At 38.9% G+C, this 23481-nt stretch overlaps 1 protein-coding gene across 3 annotated transcripts in view; it reads left to right on the top strand.

The window, feature by feature from the left end:
- The window catches only part of B3GALT1 (beta-1,3-galactosyltransferase 1), a 416413-nt gene that overhangs the window by 223926 nt on the left and 169006 nt on the right, over positions 1-23481 (top strand). The window contains exon 1 of one of the 3 annotated variants that reach the window (XM_042446558.1): positions 6452-6517. The exons of the other annotated variants lie outside the window; for them this stretch is intronic. The gene's annotated coding sequence lies outside the window, so the exon portion shown is untranslated. Of the gene's footprint in view, positions 1-6451; positions 6518-23481 lie in introns of those variants that run through there. 3 annotated transcript variants of the gene reach the window in all.

The raw sequence follows: 23481 nt of genomic DNA, 5'->3' as shown, positions 1-23481 counted from the left end.
AATTATAATTATAATCCACTTCAGACATTTTTTAACCTTTCAAGAGAAGCCACTGAAGTAGGATCAAATTCATAGAGTATGGCAATGTGGGTTAGGTCAAAAAGGGGACAGAGAATGATTGTGTTCAGAAAAGCATCTTATGCTATATTCAAATCCCCTCAAGCCCAGCAAAACTGCTTCAGTTCTTGCAGAAGGTTAGGCCAAGGGCAATGGTTGGCCTAAGTTCTTTCCCCTCTAGGATGAGAGGAGCTTGGATTTAGGACAACCCTTAGTTATCTCCACCCATTAAACTTGGGTCCTTAATCTGAGAAACTATTGTTTTAGCATGTATAATACAATATAGATATGATTTAATATATAATACAGACCTTCCTCTATTCCCCCGCATACACACTATTTATTTCTTAGAATATGAAAACAAGAATCAGTTTTACCAGTATGAATTTTCCTGATTCATTACAAGTTAAATAAAGTGAATTTGTGTGATTCTTTTTTCCTGTTTACCACAAGTAAGATTATAGTGCATTTGCTTCTGTACACTTAACATATTTGTCTCCATGACCAAAACATTCCTAAGAATTTATTCCTGATAATTAAACATGATAGCCTATGATCGCTAGATGATCTGAGCCAGAGGGAAAGGATCAGTGACTGGCCAAAATATAGCATGCCAAAACTGCCTGTAGGAAAATGAATATATCTAGTTATACAAGGCCAGATGGCTCTAGCAAATAATCCCTGCCATTTACCATGAAAAATAATCCATAGGAGCACTGGCATGTTTTGACCTGAGGGAAAAATTCTGTCTGAAACCAAATCTTAATGATACTAGTCTGTTTTGACTTAAAGGAATTTTTTTTTCCCCCAGAACTAAATAAAGATGTTAGGCACAGGGACATTTCTATTAAAGTTCTATTAACTATCATTAGGTAATGATTACCTATTACCTATAAAAAATCACATTTTAAAATTTATTATTATTATTATTATTATTATTACTGGCCTAAAATCTCTGTCTACACTACACATACATAGTATTTCTTACAATGGATGAAACATTTGGGATATTAGGGTTGTGCCAAGAAATCTATATAGATATGTCTATGCTAAGATCTAGGTGATATATAATCAATATACAGAAAAGTGACACCATACCAGCTGTAGTCAGTCCCTTGAAATTTTGGCGTGTTATACCAAGTCCCTTGATTTTAGGCTGTTATACCAAAGCCACCATTCAGTTTCCTAGAGCCTAAATCTCCCTTAACAAAAAGCAATCACAGTCAGGGGGTGTCTTTTGAGAACTTGTAGCTCTGCTTAACCCAAAAGACCGAAATGAGACAGAAACAATGATCTACCAGGATTTGATATCTAAAGGGCTCTGCTCTTCTATGAATTTTTCTTTTTTAAAATCCAGGGGAGTAAAGGAGTGAAAATGTATGTGTGACTTGGCCCTGTGAGGTTAAGAGTGAATGATGTTTGCCACAAGGCGCATCATACATCAAAGCTATCTTGTGAAAGCAAGGGGAAAGCACAGTTGTGTAAAGCAATAAGAATGAAAGACGGAGTGGAATTAATCGATCAGTGAAGCCACAACAAAATCCTAGCTCAAGCAAAATGGTTATCAAGCCCTTCTTCTCCCCTTTCCAAATTCCAGAAGAAGCTCTGTGAAAAATTCTCAGATCTTACCTAATGAATTTTTCATGGAGAGCACTCAACTTCTTTGGTGAGGTCTGGCAAGAAGAACCCTGAGAGAAAGATGAATGGGTGCATTTAATTGCAAACAGTACTGGGAGTAATACATTATGCCATTTGGTTTGCAACAGTTCAGAGTGCGATTCTGTGCCTCTTCAGTCTCATGTTTTTAAACATGAAAGTAGTTATACAAAGAAAAACTTCTTTAAAAAATAAGAAAGAAGCTTTGTGTTGAAACCTTTTCTCACAGTTATTCTTCAGTGACTGTCTTGACACTATGATATTATAGATCAGACATATGGGCATTTTATATCCTGAAAATCATATGCTTGACGAATAAATGCCTAATTCTGTTGCAGGCCCCCTCCTGTTTTGACGTTCTACTTGCAAATCAAATTTCTCTTCAGATTCTTCATGTCTGTGCTCAAGAGTGAAATGCTTTAATTTCCCCTCTCCCCTTGCAATGCCAACCATTTCTTCAAGAACTGGGTCTTTTTCTAACATATTTCAATTCTCCTGCTGATTAATAATGTGGTAGTGGGGAAAAAGGCATGTTGAGTTGAGTTCAATTATCCTTTCATCCCAATTATACTATGACATTAAATCTTGTGACATTTAATAAGAAAGGGCATTTCACCCATGGCTACCTTGAGAGCTGACAATTTATGCAACATTGTCCCTCCAAGGAATTTTTCTTTTAAAAGTGTTTTTAAAAAAGTTATTCTGACATGCTGCTGTGTCTACCACTCCATGTAAAAAAGGTAGAAAGAAGCTGGTAATATTTGCAATAGCTTGGTCCCATAGAAAAAGAAGGGACAGGGTGGAATGTCCATACAGGGATGGTCAAATGCATAAAAGACAGTGTGGAGGGGGAGATAAGCCATTGATGCAAATAGGAGACTCATTAGAACAGCATTATAACTTACAATATCTCAGTAGGAAAAGGTAACTAAGGGCCTGAACAGACAGGCCAAAATAAAGGTGCTTTGGATCACTTTGGAGATATGCTATCTTAAGAGGCCAGAAGCTGCACCAAAGCCACACTCCAGTCCTTGGCCTGTATACAGTTAGGGACCTGTTCCACAATGGGACGACTATCACAATGGAGCAACTAATCTGTGCTCTGGGCCCTAGTAATCAGAACTGGTATCAAATAACACAGATACACTTATTCTTAAAGAAACTGCTTCAGATACAGGAATATCCTCGCCCACTTACTTTTTTTTTGAAAACATGTACATCTCTCCGGCTATATATTCTAAAGGCTAAATAGCATGGATATATAATTGTCTGCTAGAAGAAACATTTGGGAACTTAATGCTTCATAAGGCAGGATGGGAAGCAGAACTTTCCCTTTCAATTGATAGTAAGACCTGGGAAAATATATGGACTCATTTATCATTTAAAACTAGGTCCATTGCCATTAAAGAGAATACTATCAAGTTGGTCCATCAATGGTACCTCACCCCAGTCAAACTGGCTCGTATGTCTACCAATGCTAATCCAAAATGCTGGAGGGGGGAACCTTTGTACATATGTGGCTGGACTGTCCCTTAGTGCATGAGTTTTGGACAGAAATTTTACAACTGATCTCCAAGATCACTAAACAAAGAATACAATTATCCCCACTCCCGCTCCTGTTCTCCATTTTTATGACTGAAAATAAAGCCCTGCAGCATGAAGAACTTATTAGTTTGCTTCTGGCTGTTGCCAAGCTTGAGATAGCCAAGAACTGGAAAACTGGAAAGTTGAATATTGCAGGATGGTGGACTAGACTCTGGGACTTGTGGTTAATGGAGAAAATGGCAGACAATAACAACAGAGCGAGAGGCTTACACTGGATTGACCTTTCATAAGATTTGGCACCCATTTATTGAATACATCCAGCAAGATTTAGTCTCTAGACATCCCCCAATTTTAGCTAAATTTTTATGGAAAGATGTCTTTCAGGATCCCTGAATACACCTTTTATCTATAATTTTCAGGGCCTTATGTGGGTTATTGCCTGTATTTATTGTTGTTTAGGTGTACTGTTTGTTGTCATGTTTTGTTTTAGAATGTAATAATAAATTTTAATTTAAAAAAAAAACCTGGAACATTGCTTTGGCGTGGCTTACGGACCCTTAGGATGCATGTAGCATTTAAACAGCATACCTCCAAAGTGACCCAAAGCAGCTTTATTTTAGCCTGTCTGTTCAGGCCCAAAGTTAGTAAATCAGGATCAAGAGAGTTTTTTTAAGGATCACTGTGTTAAATTTACACTTAAAAAGGTGTTTTAAAATACTTGTGTTAGATATGTTTACACTGAAAATGAAATGTTTATTCTAAGTTGGTGTTTAAACTTGCATACATAATTATGCCACAAACCAGAAAATCTAAAGATGAAAATTCCCATGCAGGATTTTATCTCTCCCCCCCCCCCCCCCCCCATATCAGCCCTGTTTTGTGCTTGGGAGAGAAGGAAATGAATGAATTGATTTTGGGGGGAAAAACATTTCTCATCCTCTCAAAGGGAATGATTAAGGTTTTAAAAAATCTCTGTGGAGGAAGGATGCAGGAAATAAAATGTTTATCTATAAATATGATTTATAAGCCATATATATGTTCAGATAGCTGAATTTTTTTTCCTCAACAGAGTCCTTTTCCCTCTAAGACTCCCACATCATTTTGTCTCTGGTAGCTGTCTTCTTACTGGAGAACCATCAGTATAGTTGTCCTCAGTATTTTGGGTACTTTCCAACTCAAATTTCAGCATGTCCTCTAGTGTGGTCCTAATAGACAAAAACAGAAATTGAAGTTAGGAAAATGTAAAGACAAGGTATCCCTTACTGAACTGTCTGAGCATGGTATACATTCGTTTAAGATTGTAGTGGTGACAGCTGCCAATATCTAGATCATTATTTGTTCTTGAATCTGGATTTGTTTGTTTGATTGATTCATTTGTATGCTGCCTTTCTCTCAAAGCAGGATCCAAGGCAGCTCCCAGAAAGACTCACTAAAAAAAATGGAACAATTAAACTTTTTAAATACAAATTTCAATCATCACATAAAAGCACAGTATAAAATTATTTTAAAGACATTTGTTTGTTGTTGTTGTGTCTTCAGGTCATTTCTGACTTATAACGATCATAAAGCAAACCTATCACAGAGCTTTCTGGGGCTGAGAACATGTGACTTGCTCAAGATCCCTAGCAGGTTTCCATGACTGAGCAAGGAATCTAAAACTGATCTCCAGAATCATAGACCAACGCTCAAACCACTACACCACTCTGGCTCTCTTTAAAAGATGTACCATGCTTAAAAAGAAAGATAAAACAGCCCAATTAAAAAATCTCTCCTGCTTATATAGTAAAAGCCTGCTTAAACAAAAAGGTCTTTGCCTACCAACAAAAGGACCTTTTGCCCAGCCTCTCGTGGAAAGTAGTTCCAAAGAGTGGGAGCAGCCAATGAGAAGGTGCTCTCTCATATCATATCCTCACCAAGCAAGGCTGTGATGGTGTTGGGACCAAGAGAAAGCCTTCTCTTAGAACCCAGGCAGGTTCATATGGGGAGATAACATTTTTTCAGATAGTCTGAGTGGGGCATCATTGGGAAGAAAACAGAATGCTGGATTACCTACCCACCTTGGTTTGATGCCTCACCTGAGGTACTTCTCAGATCTTCTAATCTTACCTATTTGTCTACACATCCTTACGGTGGGAGATGGTGGAGTTACTTTTCCCATCCTTGACTGAGTTACCAAGAAAAGGAATTAATTCTAAATAATAAGTTACTTGAACAAGTTACTTCCAATGCCTGTTTGATTACATAAGCACAGGCTAGGGATATACAATATATATTCAGCTCTGCCAAACCTTCATAGCAGCATTCTCATTTTTCTTGGTGTGGTGGAGAGGAATCAAGGTATCATCCAGACTCATATGGATTAAAATATCATGGACTCATAGAATCATAGAGTTTGACAAAGAGATACCTCAAGGGCCACCCAGTCCAACCCCCTGGCATGCAGGAATACACAATCAACACACCCTTGACAGATGGCCATCCAGCCTCTGTTGAAAAACCTCCAAAGAAGGAGATACCACCACTTTTCAAGGGATGTGATGTGATGGAATCAATGTATATAACACAATAGATAAATCAGTGCCCAGCTTGGTTGAAATCTGTAGCCTACACACATGGGCTAATTTTGTTCATTCCCAACCTCTGCCAATTGTTACTTGTTTGATATGATTTGTCATGATATATGGACAAAAATGTTCTCTTGATCTTTCCTACAATATTGCATCCTTGGTGTCAAATGATAGCCAGAAAAAAATCTTTGTGGTTTAACTAAAGAGTTTACAAAAGATTCTGCTTTTTAAGCTTTGTTTGCAAAGTCTAAAACAGACTTACAGGCTAAATTACATTTCCTTCTTGGGAGCAGCTGCTATTGGTTTCAGTGATATTTACTTCTAACAAAGTCAGATTTGCATTCCTGTCCAGTGAGTGATTACAAATTCTTTCATAAAGGACATGTAGTTTTAGGCAGGGAAGCCAAAGAAATGGAAATGCATTTCAGAATATTTATCAGCCCTCCTGGAATATCTATCTCTTCAAATAACTCATGTAAATGACTCATCAAGCATGATATATGACACATGTCCATTTCCGCTGTGGGTTAGATGATCAACACTACTGAGATTTTTGACAATTCTCAAGCTTGGTTACAGTCTGCTGTAAACTGAATGATAAATACATATTAGTATTTATGCTTTTTCTGGGAATCAGAAAATCTCATATGTGAACCTGTTGCATATACCACTACCCTGGGAGCCTAGATAAGGTAAGTACAGGGGATAAAGCTTTTTCTGAAGTAGCACCTGAGATGTGGAATTTCCTTCAGGAGACATCACTCTGGCTCCTTTCCTTGTGAATTTCTGACTAAGACCACTGTTTTGTATGGCTTCTGAATCTTAAAACCAGGGCTGACCTTGGATTCTGTTTTAGTTATGTTTGTTGTTATTTTCTAAATGTTTTCATTAAAAAATGTCTTCATTTGTTATGCATTACCTTGGGAGCATTAGCAGATTCAAGGGTGATATAGAAAGCAAAAGAAATAATATTCTTGGGGAAGCTGAGTGTTCCTAGTCATTGAACTAGGATGATGAAACCAACCAAATATCTCAGAATAGGGATATTACATGTAGAGCATGCATAAAGCCAACTCTTGAAGCTTAACATGAGAAGCTCTTAGGGATGTGTGTCAGATTCAGATGAAGTTCAAAGACCATGCCAATTTGTGCACCTTTTGTTCAGCTTAGCTGTTTCCCAAGTAGAAGGAGGCTTCTATTTGAAGCTAGCATTGTTGTTGTTATTGTTAGCTGCCCTCGAGTCAGTTCCGGCTCATGTTGACCCTGTGAGTGAGACATCTCCAAGAATCCCTATCCTGCACTGCCTTGCCCAGATCCTGCAAGCCCTTGCCCACAACCCCCCTTATTGAGTCTATCCATCTGGTTTGTGTCCTCCTCTCTTTCTTCTACCCTCTACCTTTCCTATCATTATTGTTTTTTCTAGTGATCTGTGCCTTCTCATTATGTGGCCAAAGTAAAATAATCTCAACTAATGGGCACCCAAATCCCATTAATAATACTTGTTTTCAGACTATGTCCCCCAACATTGCCATTATCCTGGACATAACTTGTGATTAAAGTGGCCAAAATGTGCCCCTTTTTACTTTTGGGATTTTCCCAAAAGTAAAAAGTGTCCAAAAATGGACAAAATATGCACTTTAATTCACGGGTTAAGTCCGGGATAATGGCGATATCAGGGGACATAGTCTGAAACCAATTTTGCTTTTGCAGGATATTCCCGGATTTAACACCCATTTATCCATGAGAATTGGGCCCTTCCTTCTATGTGATAAAATCGAAAGAAATAGATGCACAAATTGAAGCTGGAACCCTGCCATAATTTCATGTGACCATTGGTTTTGGGGAGTAGGGGCAAAACAAGTGCTTTTAGACTTTAGACATCCAGAAAGGAAGAGGGAAAGAGAGATGGGGGAGGGAGTGGAGTAGAATGAGCAGCCAGGTCTACATTCTAATCACAGAGTATGTTTTATAAGGGACTCTTGAATTACTGTGTTGTGAGGACAAGGATGGAAACATTAGGAACATCCACTGTCACCAGATTTTACTGTTTTAAAAGCAACACATTGGTTTTCAAACACAGTAGCTGTCTAGCACTGTATGTATCCTTCTAAAACTTAGCAGCTTTCTTTTGTGGACATACCTTTATGATATGATATGAGCAATTTTCATACAAATTGTCCTTCCATTGAAAATAAAATAAAATACATAAAACGCAAAACTTACAATGTTTAAAAATTTTGTACAATACAAAAGCTGCTGCACCTATGGGTATGTAATTTGGTAGATAGGTATAATCTTCTCTTGACAGGCTACTATGCCTGCAAATCTCATCCAGTTCTGACAAAAAAGGAAAAAATGGTGGCTGTTTCAGATTTCCAATGAGAATAGATGGAAGGCACAAGCCTGATTTGGGAGCCGAATCAAAGAATACTGCTTTCAAATTAGTCTAAGCAGAATAGGTCATTTCCTGAAACAGCAAACTGATGTCTCAACCATATCTTGGTACTAATGCTAATACTAGAGTACCCATCTCTCTTGAAGCACACTTTTGGCCATGTTACACATTTCTAAGATTCAGCAACTGTGGAGTCTCAGCTGATCACAGAATTGACATGTGATATTAAAGGGCAGCTTTCCTTGTTCTCCACATGCATATGTGCAAATTTTGTCCCGTTAACAAAAAAAATGAGAACAGAACAGCTAAACAACTGAGTATGCACTGAAATGTTGTTTTTTCTAGTTGGAAAACCAAACATATATGCTGTGTATGCCACTGCAAGAAACAAATGGGGTGGGAATGATGGTTTGGTAATGTATATTTTAATGTTGTAAGCCGCCCCAATTGCGTTTCGTAGAGGGGAGGGATATAAATAAATTTTATTATTATTACTGTATTAATAAAATCTAAGGAGTATGTTTAGCATTCAAAATGAAAAAAAAATACAACAATCAATTAGAGATATAATTCTTCCCCCCAAAAATTAACCAACCAGTTCTTGAGGAAAATGAAGTCACTAAATGAATCATTATTTATGGCTATTTACATTTGAAAGCACATTTACAAGACCACCACATATGCCACATCGTGCCCTCCTTCTCCCCACATCTCCAACATTTTAAGTTAGGTATTTTATATATATTTTTTATTTTAGCTGGCGTGAAATACCATCTATTGGATATTTTGAGATGATTTTCTTTTAGAGACTGTGAGGCGGTGAATTTATTTGTCTTGTCCCAGGCCTTCAGCCATTCTTCATATGGGATTGGATGTCCTATATCCCGTGCCCATCTTACCATATTTTCTTTTATTGTCTCCTTTTCAAGATCTCTCATTAGTAATATCTTGTAGAATTTTGCTATCTTTTTTCTTTGTGGTTTCCACCATATATCATCGAGTTCATTTATTATTATTTCAATCCCTCCCTCTATTCTTTATATCATCTTTGAATTTAGATTTGATTTGAAAGTATTCTATCCAGTTAAATGTGTGTCCTTGTTTACTTAGCTCTTCTCTTTCTCTTATTGTTAATATCCCTTTTGAACCAATATTTACCAAATCTTTGTATGTTAGCCATTTTGTGCCCTTCTTTCTATGGCTGAAAAAAGCTTCTTGTATTGACGTCCATAAAGGTAGTTTATTATAAAACTTATCTCTTATTTTTACCCAAGTTGGAAACAGGGTTCTCCTTATGTAGTGGTTTTTAAAGTCCTTGTAGGAAACTAGATCTTTATATAATAAATATGCATGCCAACCCATCTTTAGTCCCTCTCCTTCTAGGTTCAACAATTCTGTGTCCTCTAACTTAATCCATTCTTGTATCCAATTAAGTTTCCCCGCCCACATATATAATTTGATATCTGGCATCGCGTAACCACCCTTCTCTCTAGAGTCTTTCAGCGTTTCCCATTTAACTCTTGGCTTCCCTCCCCTCCATATAAACTTTTTTAAAGCCCTGTTCATTCTCTGTATCAGCTCTTCCTTCATAATAAAGGGTAAATTGCAAAACAAAAACAAGAGATTTGGGAGGATAGACATTTTTACAAATGCAATTCTCCCGAGAATTGACAGATGCATGGTGTTCCCTTTCACTAGCTCCTTCTGAATTTCTTTCCATTTCTCTTCATAGTTATTTTCAAGCAAATTATTATTGTTGTTTGTCATCCAGATCCCCAAATACTTGACTTTCTTTGTAATTGCACATCCTGATTTCTGACTTAGTTTTTCCCCTTCTTTTTCCCCAATGTTTTTTATTACCAGTTGAGTCTTTTCCTTATTTATCTTAAACCCAGCATATTTTCCAAATTCTTTAAATTCGCACATCAGGTGGTTTAAACCTTTAAGCGGGTCTTCCAAAATTGCTACTAAGTCATCTGCGAATGCCAATACTTTTCTTTCCTTTCCCTTTATTCCACTACCTTTGATCTTATCATTGTCCCTTATAGAGTTCATCAATACCTCTATCGTATTTATAAAAAGAAGGGGCTGAAGCAGTTGTCATGGCTTCACTTCTTGTCCTATCCAATCATGTCAGCTTTTGTTTTCTTTGCATGAAAGTACACACACACACACACACACACACATATTACTTTGGGTGGGAGAAGTGAACCGGAATCTTAGGGGTAAATTATGTGATTGAGAAGATTAAGATCCTGCCTGAAAACAGCAGAGTTTATATTAAGTTTGAATAGATTCTGATGTTTCCAGTCTGTATCTCTTTTCTGTTTTCCCCTGCCTTTGCTTATAGAATTTGCCCTCTGAGATTCCTGCAGATGAATTTTCCTTGAGAAATATATATTTACCCATCCAATTTAGCATATCATGCAATACAAAGTACTGAAATCTTTCACTATCATTATAATGTGCAGTAGGTGAGCTTCTCCACTTGTCTGAGAGGTTTTACAGTGAAACAGAGAAATCTTTATTTTGAAAGTTTCCCCAAAATTGCTTTGGAATGTGTCACTTTGGCAGTCTTGTGAATAAGGTAAGAAGAGGTTGCAGCTTTCTGCAGAGGGCAGTACTATGGATCATGAGCCCCACTGACAGCACTTCACACACCCTGATAGATGTGCTTCAAGGGATCTAAATGCTTTCATCTAACATCTAGGATTATAAAACCTATGAATTATGAAGAATGAAAAGAGTAGTTAAGTCATGCTGCTGCTGGAGAGGGAAAAAACCTCCCATATTGGTCCCCCCTTCCTTTTCTCCTGTGATTTCAAGTAAAAGACAAAAAAATTAAATAATTTTGCCAGCTTCCGGTGACTCAGGTAATTTCAGACTGTGTAAATAATGGCCTTATGGGATCTTTAGATAACAGTGTGATCCCACCTTCATCAAAATATGGCAAGCCATGCCCCAACCAACCAAGTTCCTTCTGCCAGGTGGAGACTTGCTCCAAAATCTTCCTGAATGTACTACCTCTCCACAGGGCACTGCCATCTTCTACACTAATGGTACCTGTGAACATGGAGAAACTCAAAGCACAGTAATATCACATCACACCTATTGTATTGTATGCATTCTGGAGGAATGGTGGAATTTTGCAGTAGAAGGAGATGAAAAGCAAACCTGCTTTTGTTGGCATCTGCCAGACCTAGATTCATAGAGTTGGAAGAGATGTTGGACATAATCTATTCCAACCACCTGCTCTGTGTAGGATCTGTAACGCAAAGTGCAACTCTAGCATTCCTGACAGATGGCTGTCCAGTCTCTGTTCTCTGTGAGAAACCTCACCACCGTTTCCTTGTTGCAATGCTGAATAGTTTATACCATGGAGAAATTTGTACATATTATGTGTGAAGTATGCTGCTTCTTGCACAAATCAACCACATGGGAATTTGGCATAGAATAAATATTAAACTGCGAAGATGCTTATCAATCCTGGATACTTTTCATGACAGTTTCTTGGCAGTCAAGGGGGAAAATAGACATTTTCTCAAACATTTTTGAATATTCTTTCTATTCTCAATGTTTAGACAGAATTCCTCAGAATTTCTACCTATTGATTCTACTCTTGCTGTCTTAGGTATTAGAGAAAAGGGTTGAAGCATATTACACATACCAGTTCTTCAAAGATTTGAAAGTCATTATTGTCATGTCTCTCCTTCATCTTATCTGATTTGTCTTGCTTTTCTTACCCAATGTTTCAAACATTTCTCATGGGACTTGATTCCCAGGCCCCAGATCTGGATACTCAACTCCAAATGTGGCCTAATAAAGAGCAGAGCAAAATGAAATTGGATAGCCATATTCAGCTCTGATGGCTGCCACACTTCAGAATTTTGACCCTGCTTTAACTATCTTGGCTCTATCCTATGGATTTCTGGGATTTGTAGTGGCACCAGAGTTCTCTGATAAAGAAGGCGAAATATCTCACAAAATTACAAATCCCAGAATTCCATGGCATTGAGCCACAGTAATTAAAGCGGTGCCAAAATGCATGAATTCTGCAGCACAGATGCAACCTCCTTTAACAGTTCCCACAGGGGACTTAGTTTGCCTTCCAGACCCCTCATCTTCCTGGCTTGCTTACCTGTAGGCAGACTCTATCACATCTAGACTAAGTTTTAGTATATATGAAGGTAGGAGAAACAGTGTTTGTTTATTATGTTTCCTTTCTGAATGATGAAAAATTTAAATTACCCTCTGGGTAGAAGATGAAAATGTAAGGCTGAGTGGTGATCGCATAGTGCTGAAACTATGGAATTTACATTATTAAAATATTTGCCTTGCCTTTCCCAGTTATTGCTGCATCTGCTATCATGAACATTCCATATCGGGAGACTCTGAAGTCATTTGCAGTTCTCAGAAATAATAAAATTCATACTACTCTGCATGGAAATGACTGCTTAACAGATTGCTTAATGCGAAAGAAAGCACAAGTGGAGTGCTGATGGATTGCCTTGCCTTGCAACGTTACTTGAAGACAGCTGATAAAAATGTCTTCATATATAATCATTAACAGTAGAACCTTCCAAAGAGCTTTAGGGTCTAGTCTGGGAAAAGAGGAGAAAATGAAAACATTATCATACCTCAATATACACAGACGCTGTTTGTGTTCTTTTATTTAGCTGACAAGAATGGGTGCCCAGATTACAAACTAAAGAGGAGGCTTGTTTCTTTGAAAAGGAATGTTGTGAAATAGCAGATATTCAATATAAGCTCCCCACTACACAGTCAGTTGGGACTAGCAGCCCCAGCTCAAACTGAGTTTTTCATGGGTGAGGGAGAATGGAGAGCAGCCTTTTTACTGTCTTAAAGTAGAGTCTGGAAACATTTGTTTTGAGTACTCATTAATCTCATCTAGAAAACAAGATTTGTTAAGTCAACACTTAGGGATATGTTGCTGTTACAACTGTAGTTGGGACTAGCAATTTGATTTCACTACAGCTCCTAGAATCCTCCAGTCAGCATGGGCTAATAAATTTTAGGGATTGTAGCCCCCAAAGTAACTTTGCCTGGTTCTGCTCTACAACTATGACCCCAACCCTTATGATGGTCATAACAAGCTGTGCTACATCCCAGGGATGGGAATTGTGTGTCATCAGTTGCTGTTGCACTACAACTCTCAGCAGAACCTGAGCAGCATAATATATAGTGAGAATACTGTAAGGAGCAGTTCAAGCACATCTAATGGGCTGCACAGTTCTGCCTCGTGCTGTGATTGCATGGTGCTATAGCACTACGTCTTGAATACTGAAATCCCAGACTCTTTTACTGGAGAGTAAGGCCCAGTAAACATTTCTGAGTTAGCATGCTCCAGATAACTTTGCTTATTTATGTTTCATTACTGAGTAAAAGTACATGCCATACAAATTCTACAGGTCCAGAATTCACTTACTATTCAAATCAGCTTGTGGTATATTTTGTTTCTGAATAATGGTTGCTTAACTTTCTATTTTTACAGAGGACACTGATAGATGAGTGGGAAAAATTTATGTGCATATGTATGGATTTTCCGATCAACACACATTTTATGCATTGAAGTGTTCTTGTTCTTTTTCACTTTTGGAGATACCTAACAACCAATGTGGAGGTTTGGTCTAGATTCCATGGGTGGGAAGGGCCAAATACAAAAGGGTGGAGAAAAGTAAGGCACTGCACTTAGGGCAGAAAATAAAATGCACAGATATAGGATGGGGGACAACTGGCTGAATGAGACTACGTGTGAAAGGGATCTAGAAGTCCAAGTAGACCACGAGTTGAACATGAGTCAACAGTGCAAAGCGGCAGCTAAAAAGCCCTATGCAATTTTAGGCTGCATCAATAGATGTATAGCATCTAGATCAAGGGAAGTAATAGATTCTGGGGATTGTATTCAGTATTCTGTTTTGGTCAGCCCCCATCTGGAATACTGGGTCCAGTTCTGGGCACCACAATTCAAAAAGGACATTGAGAAATGGGAGTGTGTCCAAAGGAGGGCAACTAAAATGGTGAAGGGTCTTGAAACTATGCTCTATGAGGAACGACTTAGAGAGCTGGGGATATTTAGCCTGAAGTAGAGAAGGTTAAGAGGTGATATGATAGCCCTGTTTAAATATTTGAAGGGATGTCATACTGAGGAGGGAGCAATTTTGTTTTCTGCTGCTCCAGAGAACAGGACCTGGAAGAATGGATGCAAGCTACAGGAAAAGAGATTCCACCTCAACATAAGGAGGAACTACCTAACCAGAGAGTGGTGGAGTCTCCTTCCTTGGAGGTCTTTAAACAGAAGCTGGATGGCCTTCTGGCAGGTATACTTTGAGAGTTCCTGCATGGCAGGGGGTTGGACTGGATGGACCTTATGGTCTCTTCTAACTCTATGATTTTATGAATCTATGATTCTAACTCAAGAGGAAAGAATTTAAACTTCAAGAAGGGCCAGATTTTTCTCCATGGCCAGAGATTCCCTACCTGTGTTCTAATAGAAGAATATCAGTGCTAAGGCCATCCAGAGTATTCACCTTTTCTATGGCAAAAAAAGGACAATTGATGATAAAGAACAGAAATGAGAGAATGTTTGTGTACAAATTGCTTGGATTAAATGGCTACAGTTCAAATGGCTGTTCTGTGAACAGACACTGAAACCCCACACACCAGTTGTGGTTAATGTTGCAGAGAGAACTGGCCTAGGTATTTTTGCTGTTTATAGCAAAGAACAAGATGGCATCTCTAACCCTTCCATGAACCCCAGTGGTTGAATCTTAATTCACCCGAAGAGCAATAGGTTAGTTTTGGGGAGAGAAATAGAACAAGCCACATGGCACATACAACTCTGTCCTCTTGAGACGTTGTTGTTGCTCTCTCTTTAATAGCATCTGTTGCCTGAGGCAAGCACCTCTCTGTACCTAATATCAGGGCTGTCCCTGCTTTTGACATTCTTCATGTTGCTATACAGGGATGGAATTTCAGTGTCACAGCAACATCAGGTGTATATGAAACCACCTGTCCTTAGCTAGGTCAATGCACTAATTCAACTACCATAGGAATAGAGCCACTGCAGAGCAGTTTCTTATTGCTAGCCCTCCAGCCCCATGGTGAAGGAAATGAATATTCTTACACCTGTAGGGCAAATGTAAGGCAATGTTCTTTCTGCAGACAAATAGAAGCTGCAGAAAATGACCTCTCTCTGGATAGGAAATGAGCCCACTGGAGTGTGTTGCAGTTTGCTTACAGTCACCTTTAAAATCCCATGGTTATGTTGACGTCCATGTTGGTGTTGTGTTCTTTATCTGATTCCCCTTGCTTATCGTGAGAAGAATAGAGCATACCTGTTCCTGTCACACAACAGGAGGATCTTGGAGGAGGAAATGGACACTGTGTTCTTCTGTGCCAACAAAAAAAATCATCATAATCATCTGGAGTAACTAAGGACTACTTTTTCCTCTTTAATAGAAACCATTCTGCCTGAGATGCTATTGCATTTTTTGGAAGAAGGAGTATCATGTTTCCGGTGTTGTCTCCAGTTTGAGGAAGTGTTGCCTAGGATAAACCAAGCAGACTGAAAGGAAGATGGAACTGCGAGAGAGGGTTTATTGGAGTGCCTCTGGAGATTATTTTTGATAGAAATCTGAAGCACTATGGGTTTCATTCTCAATTCATTTTTATGAATAGAGTAAGCCCCAAGATATTTGACTTCCTGAGGCTGAGTAGAAATTGGTGCCTCCATTTACCCACTCGGATCAAGGTTCATAGTGCCCAAATCCTACAAACACTTCTCCCCATCCTTGGCATTGTTATTTCATAGATAATAATTCAGTGGCATACAATATCCATTGCTTGAGGCAGATGCTTCATTCTGTCTAATGATAAGGATTGCCCTGCTCATGTCTGTTCCCATGGGTACCACTGTACTGACTTTCAGACATGTAAAATTATAGGCTCAGTGTGAGTTCACACATGCATGTCCACATCTCTCAATACCAGCAACATCATGTGTTGACTTGCCTTTATAAAAGAGCTGTCACAGAGCACACACTATTATCAAGAGTTATTGTGGCGCCTAAGACGGCTTCTGAAATGATCCCGTTCACTGGAAATCATTCACATTGTCCAGATCACCTGGTGGCATATTGACAAATACCTTGCTTACAGGAAAGTAGGTTTCTCCTGCTGCCAACGTGCCCAGTCTTTAGAAGAAGGCCTATTATTATTCCTGTAATAGCATGAAGTACAACAGTTGTTCATTGAATCACAACACTGCTCCGTTTTATATAAGCTGGGATTACCTCTTATCAGAAAGAAGCCTTGAACTATCAGTGACATGATGGTTAGACGCTCTCTGCCTTTCAGCTCATGATTCAACCTCAAACAGCCTGTGTGTGTGTGTGTGTGTGTGTGTGTGTGTGTGTGTGTGTAGCATTCTCCTGTCTCACATGCTTAGATGCACCAGGGTAGCTTCTACAGCAGATTCTTAAGAAGTCATTTCAACTACAATACATACCTGAGTCTCCTGCCAGTTTTTGTTGTGGTGTTATAATTACAAAGCTTCCTCTTTCGCATCACTATGTGAATACCTGCATGCAAAAAATACAGTTCAATAACACTGTAGGATCAGAGCTGAGTAGCTGCTGTAGCCGCAGAGTAAACAAAATGAGACAGTGAGATAGTTTTGCTCTCTGACCTCTTGTAGCATAATATCCCTTACTCTGGTGGTAAGCATAAAAAAGCATCAACATAAAAATGGAAAAGTGAAGCATCTTGAACTGCAAGAAATGTAATTTCAACAATGATTCTTGGGAAGGGAGAGAGAAAGAGAAAATTATTTGGCAAGAGAAGAGAGAACAAATACCCTTACAATCTTAAGCACAATTACCAGAAAATAACTGCATTTGTATAGAGTAAGTATGCTTAGGATCATGCAATAATTTGTTTACTGTTACCTCTAGTCTACAGCTATCCACCATGGGCCCATTCAGGCTACACAGTTATAGTGCTATATTCCACTTTAGCTGCCATGACAACACTCTCTGAAAACCTGAGATGTGAAGTTTGGTCAGAGGCACCAAAGGTGCCCTCTGGCTAAGGATTCTAAAGACTCTTCCCAGGATTCCATAGGACCGAACCATGGTTGTTAAAGTTGGAGCATATCAATATAATTATGTAGTGTGAATGGGCACCACAAAATGAAACACACACACACACAAACGTTTCCTAATGCAAAAACATCTAGTTTGGAGCAGATACATGGGTTTCATACTGTATCCCCACTCCAAATCAGCCCCCTGCCCCAAAACTCCTTGGAGTTTTTCATGAAGCCAGATGAATGTCAGCAGCATGCCAAAATAATGTTAAAAATAACCTAAAATAATATAGGCAATGAATTATACAACAGCCAACTGGCAAAAATTGCTCCTTCCTCATCTTAACATAGTTTGACCCTCATTATTCAGAAAGAGGAAGGTTGTCTTGAGTGGCAGATTTTTTGGAGTATCTTGAAAGGACTGCAAATTGTCAATTCTTTAGTTTTATTTTTACTTCTAGAATGAGAGCTTCCATTTGTATTTTTTGTGTTGAAGGGCTGCCTGCATTCCATGACATTTGTGACAATGTCAATACTATTGAAAGCATGTGTTACTGGACAAAGTAGAATGTTCCCATGTGAGAGCCAGAAGCCCCTAGCCCTAGCACGGACTGAGTCCGTATGAAATGGCAGTGGCCGTGTGGAACGGCCGCCGCCATCTTGACGTAGCGGACACTCTGTGTCCGCACGTCGCACCCCAGATATGACGCTACAAGTGCGCAACTAGCGCCTTGCGGCATCACATCCGGGGCCCAGGAAGGAGCGAGATTTTCGCGCTCCTTCTTTGCAGCGTCCGGGAACCGCACCGTTTGGCTGCTGCAGTTCCCAGACGCTGCAACCGGCGGCGGCAGCAGACTGCCACTTTTCGGCGGTCTGTAACCCACCGTTGATAGACAAATATTTAATGTAAAACAGAGGCAATGGAGTGTTATATTAATCTCCCAGCCACACATATGTGGAACAGCTACAGTACATCCCACTTGTAACTGTCATCTTGGCCTCAGAGGGAGTGATCAGGCAGACCCAGCAACGTCAGGGACTGCCTGAAGGAAGAGGCTCCTCCCTCTTTCAACTGTCATCTTGGCCTCAGAGGGAGCGATCAGGCAGATCCAGCAACATCAGGGACTGCCTGAAGGAAGAGGCTCCTCCCTCTTTCAACTGTCATCTTGGCCTCAGAGGGAGCGATCAGGCAGATCCAGCAACATCAGGGACTGCCTGAAGGAAAAGGCTCCTCCCTCTTTCAACTGTCATCTTGGCCTCAGAGGGAGCGATCAGGCAGACCCAGCAACGTCAGGGACTGCCTGAAGGAAGAGGCTCCTCCCTCTTTCAACTGTCATCTTGGCCTCAGAGGGAGCGATCAGGCAGATCCAGCAACATCAGGGACTGCCTGAAGGAAGAGGCTCCTCCCTCTTTCAACTGTCATCTTGGCCTCAGAGGGAGCGATCAGGCAGATCCAGCAACATCGGTGACTGCCTGAGGGACGAGACTTCTCCCTCCTTTAACTGTCACCTTGTATTTGTGTTGTATTCAATTTTTACTGTATACCGCTATGATCATTGCGGAATAGCGGTCTATAAATAAAACATATTATTATTATTATTATTATTATTATTATTATTATTACATGTGTGCATTTTTCTGCTGAAATCCTTTTTATAAAATAACACTTTTCACATATGCCCTATCTCTGAGATGAACAGGGTTTTTTTCCTGCAGCCATTAAATATACAACGTGCAAAAGAAAAATGTACTTAGAAATTCTAAAGGCAAAACATAATGAATAGCTTTAGTAAGTCTCATGCTCTGCTAATATATATCTTAATCCAATGAGTCTTAGACGACTGCATGATATACAGCCTTACTGCTCAGACATGAAGAGAGGTAAATAGACTATTAGATCATGCACGCCTTTTCCTGGCAAAATTATTCCTTAAAGGATCTTTCCGTCAGACAAGTACATTGGAACTGAAAAAAACACATTGGAATATTGATGATATGACATTCAGCAAGAGGGAGATAACGAAAATAACATACAGTGGTACCCCGGGATACGAAAGCACCGCCTTACGAAATTTCCGGGTTACGAAAAAAATCAATAGGAAAAAACTGTTCCGGGTTACAAAGGTTATTTCGGGTTACGAAAAAATTTTTGGTGCTTTTCGGCGCTATTTCGCACGAAATCGCGGCTTTTCCCCATTAGCGCCTATGGCTTTTTCGGCTTATGAAGGATTTCGGGTTACGAACGCGGCGGCGGAACGAATTATTTTCGTAACCCGGGGTACCACTGTATTGGTTTATTTAAAGCCCTCATGAAGGACAAAGTGAACATTACAGAAGCTGAGGACATTATGTGCCCTAACCAGCTAGCCACTATTTATGATAACCAACCTGTTTTTCCACCAAAAAGCTGCTCAAGGCACAATAATCATGTCCCTCTTAAAAATTAGAGCTTGATTATAATGTAACATAAAATGAATTAAGAATACATCTGAAAGACACAACAGGAATTGATATAAGCAGCAGCCAAAGATCTTACCAAATGCCTTCTGGTCTTGAGGACACATAGCAGGTTTTTCCTCCTCAGAGAATCAGAGGTGGTATAAAAGAAAGACAAATGGCTGCTAATAGTGCCAGTGATTGCCAGTGGCAATGACAGGTAAGGTTTGGAATTCCTGCCCGTACCTAAGTGCCCAGAGGTGGCATTAAGACAGGAGGTGAATCAGTTGACCCTGTGAAAGCACACATTTACAGACTGGAAGCAAAGAGTCACCTTCCACTTCTGCAACAACCTCTCAGTGCTTACAAATATGAATGGTATCCTTCTTACCCTTTGATTATCATGCACATTATTATCTCATGATCTGCTTCACTAGCCACTGCTGCGTGATCTCCAGACTCATAAAACTTTTGCCTTGGCATAGGTTTTACAGATTTTAATACAGCTTGGCATTCTCCGCCCTAAAAGTAACAACGAGACCAAAAACAAAGTTCAGGCACTCACATCAATCCTCAGAGGTTCCCTTGTCAAAGAAATGGTTGTTGTATTGGCTTCACATTTCTCATTTAATTAGATCTAAACTGGGGGGTGCTCCCCATCATTAAACTGTGTTCATTTGACAAGACCATCTTGATTGCATTCGTCTGCATGTTGGAGCCACTGTTACTCCTGTTTTTCAAAGAAAGAACTAAATGAAAGACCCCAGTGCTACACAATGAGTCCATGTCACAGATTCTGGGATATGATACCTGATCCAAGTCCAGCTCTCTAGCTGGATCACACTGACATGTATTTAGTCCTGGCAGGAATGCGAAAATATGGCAACCTCATTTTTGCTCTATCTCCCAATTTCATCTGGCATTCTTGTCCCACCTCTATTTGTAAAGTTCTTTTTTTTAAAAAAAAAGCACAGGAATTTTTATTTATTCTGCGGATTTCCCCCCCCCCCAAAAGATTCAAGTCTTTTAATCATTTTCCCCATGTTTGTGATTCTTTCTGAAATGTAAGATTTTAGTCAGGGCCATTCCCCTCCACGCACACCCCATTGCACATTTCTAAATATATAGGCTTACAAAGCAAGATGGACTCTGCCCTATTCCGAATTTCTAGGTTGTGAGGGGCAAAATTGATATTTCAGTTAAGAAATGAAGTCCTAACATAATTTGTTTTCCATCCCTACATCCAGAGATTGTTTATACTACCCTGTTACCAAATCTTTTATTTCAGGATATATATTTTTTATGAATAGAAATATTTATATTTTTTATAAATATTTTTATATATCTTATAAATCTTATATTTTAGAAGCTGTTAAGCAGGTTAGACCTTCAGCCAGTCTACATGACAAAATTATCCTGTTAGAATGTGAGTAGAATGTGATCTAGCCATATGTGATGCAAATGTATTCATCCTATTTTTTGGAGGAAGGAATGAAAAAGTCCTCAAAATCCAAAGAAAAAGGAATCATGTAAAGCTGGGAAAAAATCCTGCCTAAAACCCTGGAGAGCAATTGCCAGTTAGAGCTAACCATTTGGGGTTAGATGTACCAATGATCTGACTAGTATTAGGCAGTTTTATGTGTGCTACTGTCTAAACTACAGATGTAACCCTTCACTAATTTTCTTCTTGAAGGTACCAATGAGTAATTTTAGTAGTTTTCTTCCCACTGATTGCAGAAACCACATAGTTTACAGGTTTTGAGGTATTTGGAGTTCAGAACTTGGTCTTCATAAAAAACAGCATTTCCTGTGCTTGAAACAACATTTTTCTGCATGATTTTCTGCATGCAAATCATCCATGTGCAATTTTAAAGTAAAATAAATCCACAATTGCAGCATTTTCTGCAGAGAAAAAAGAGCGTTTTCTGCACAGGAATTAATATTTTGCATCAAATATTATTTTCCATGAGGGAAATGCTGTTTTCATTACAACTATGTGTGAATTTTGTGCAGAATAAGTCCCGAACTGCAAAAATTCTTATCTGTACAGAATTCTTCTCAAGAGGGCTTCCCACCACTTGAAAAGCATATTTTTGACCATTTAAAAAATATTTTCTAATATATTTTCCATCCCTAGTTAAAACAAAACATAGACAGTATACCTTTGGGTAATACAGTTATTTTTGTGTGATTTCATCCTGTTCTGTTTGTTGGGTTCATCCAAAGAAAAATATACCACAAAGGAAACTGTTCTTCCCTTATTAAAAATACATTTGAAGACAGCAATCAGAAGAGCTCAGTTTCTCATTATAAGTAATCTGTAAGCATCAGAAAGGGACTGGTTTTAATTGCATTGCATATTTTAATTTTAAAAATTCACATTGACTAAATTGACTTGGTCTGGCTCTGCAGCTTGAATCCTAAATCGGGTTTGCAGTCCTATAGATGCTATATGGGCTTTAGTCCCATTGAGCTCAAGAAGTATATTTCTGAGTAGATACTTCTAGCATTATAGTCAAATGAAATGTCATGTTAATCCATTCTCAAGGGTTCCATACAAGTCAAGCATAAGCAGGGTCATAGATGGCAATTATCTGAAATGTGTAGGTAAAATGCCTATTGTTAAAACAGTAACACAGTTGGAGAAAGAATTTAATGATGATGGACTGATGTCTTTCTTCTATCCTTGGAACATAGTTTCAGAAACCTGTTGATATCAAATATGTAGAACTTGTGTCTTCCTTTCCTCTTCTTCCATTGTCTAACCTTAGCAATTATTTCCTCTCATGCCTTATATTGGAGAACAAAATGGCTTGTACACAAGCCAGAGCTGGCTGTGAATCTGCACTGAATTTTATAGGAGCTACTTCTGACTTTATAGTAGCTATCCATAGTGATGAACCTATTTATGTATAGCTCCCATAAAGCCAAGATTCACTGGCTCAGTTTGGATACACTGTCCCAACTCAGCATGGATTCACTATCTAAAAGTAATGGATTCATTACTCAGTGTGGATGTACTGTCCTGGAGTAATGGAGCCACCAGTTGTGTCTGCTTTATGTGAGCACAAATCATTTCAGTATTTGCATTTGTAAATTGCCTATAATGCCCTCTGCTCTTGCCACCAATGGCATAGGTTGAGTCTCCCTTATCCAAAATGCTTGGAACATGAAGTGGATTTTGAATTATGCTGGAATTATATATATGTACATGATGAGATATCTTGGAGATGGGACCCAAGTCTATGCACAAAATTAAATATGTTTCATATACACCTTATACAAGTAGCCTGAAAGTAATTTTATATACATAATATTTTAAATATTTTTGTACATGAAACAAAGTTTGTGTACACTGAACCCCCAGAAAACAAAGGTGTCACTATCTCAGTCACCCATGAAAAAAAGTTTTGGGTTTTGGATTATTTCATGATTCCAGGTAAAGGAGACTCAAACTGAACACTCTTTTATGATTCCCCAAAATCTGGGTTTGAGGCACCCTCAATCTAACTCTTTCAAAGTAGTTGGAGGGCTATTGCCCAATGTGTTTTCTGAAACCCCACCGCCACCACTGCCTTGCATGAATAGAAGCACCTTCATGATATTTTTATCCAGATCAATATCTGGCAGCGCTACTGCAGTGACAAACCTCTTGAACAGTGATACAATGCATTATTTTATCTGTGATTCAAAAATGGATTGCAAGAGCTATAAAACAA

The sequence above is a fragment of the Sceloporus undulatus genome, chromosome 1 (genome assembly GCF_019175285.1).
Source record: "Sceloporus undulatus isolate JIND9_A2432 ecotype Alabama chromosome 1, SceUnd_v1.1, whole genome shotgun sequence".
In the NCBI taxonomy this organism is placed as follows: domain Eukaryota; kingdom Metazoa; phylum Chordata; class Lepidosauria; order Squamata; family Phrynosomatidae; genus Sceloporus; species Sceloporus undulatus.
This window is presented reverse-complemented; position numbering and strand designations above follow the sequence as displayed.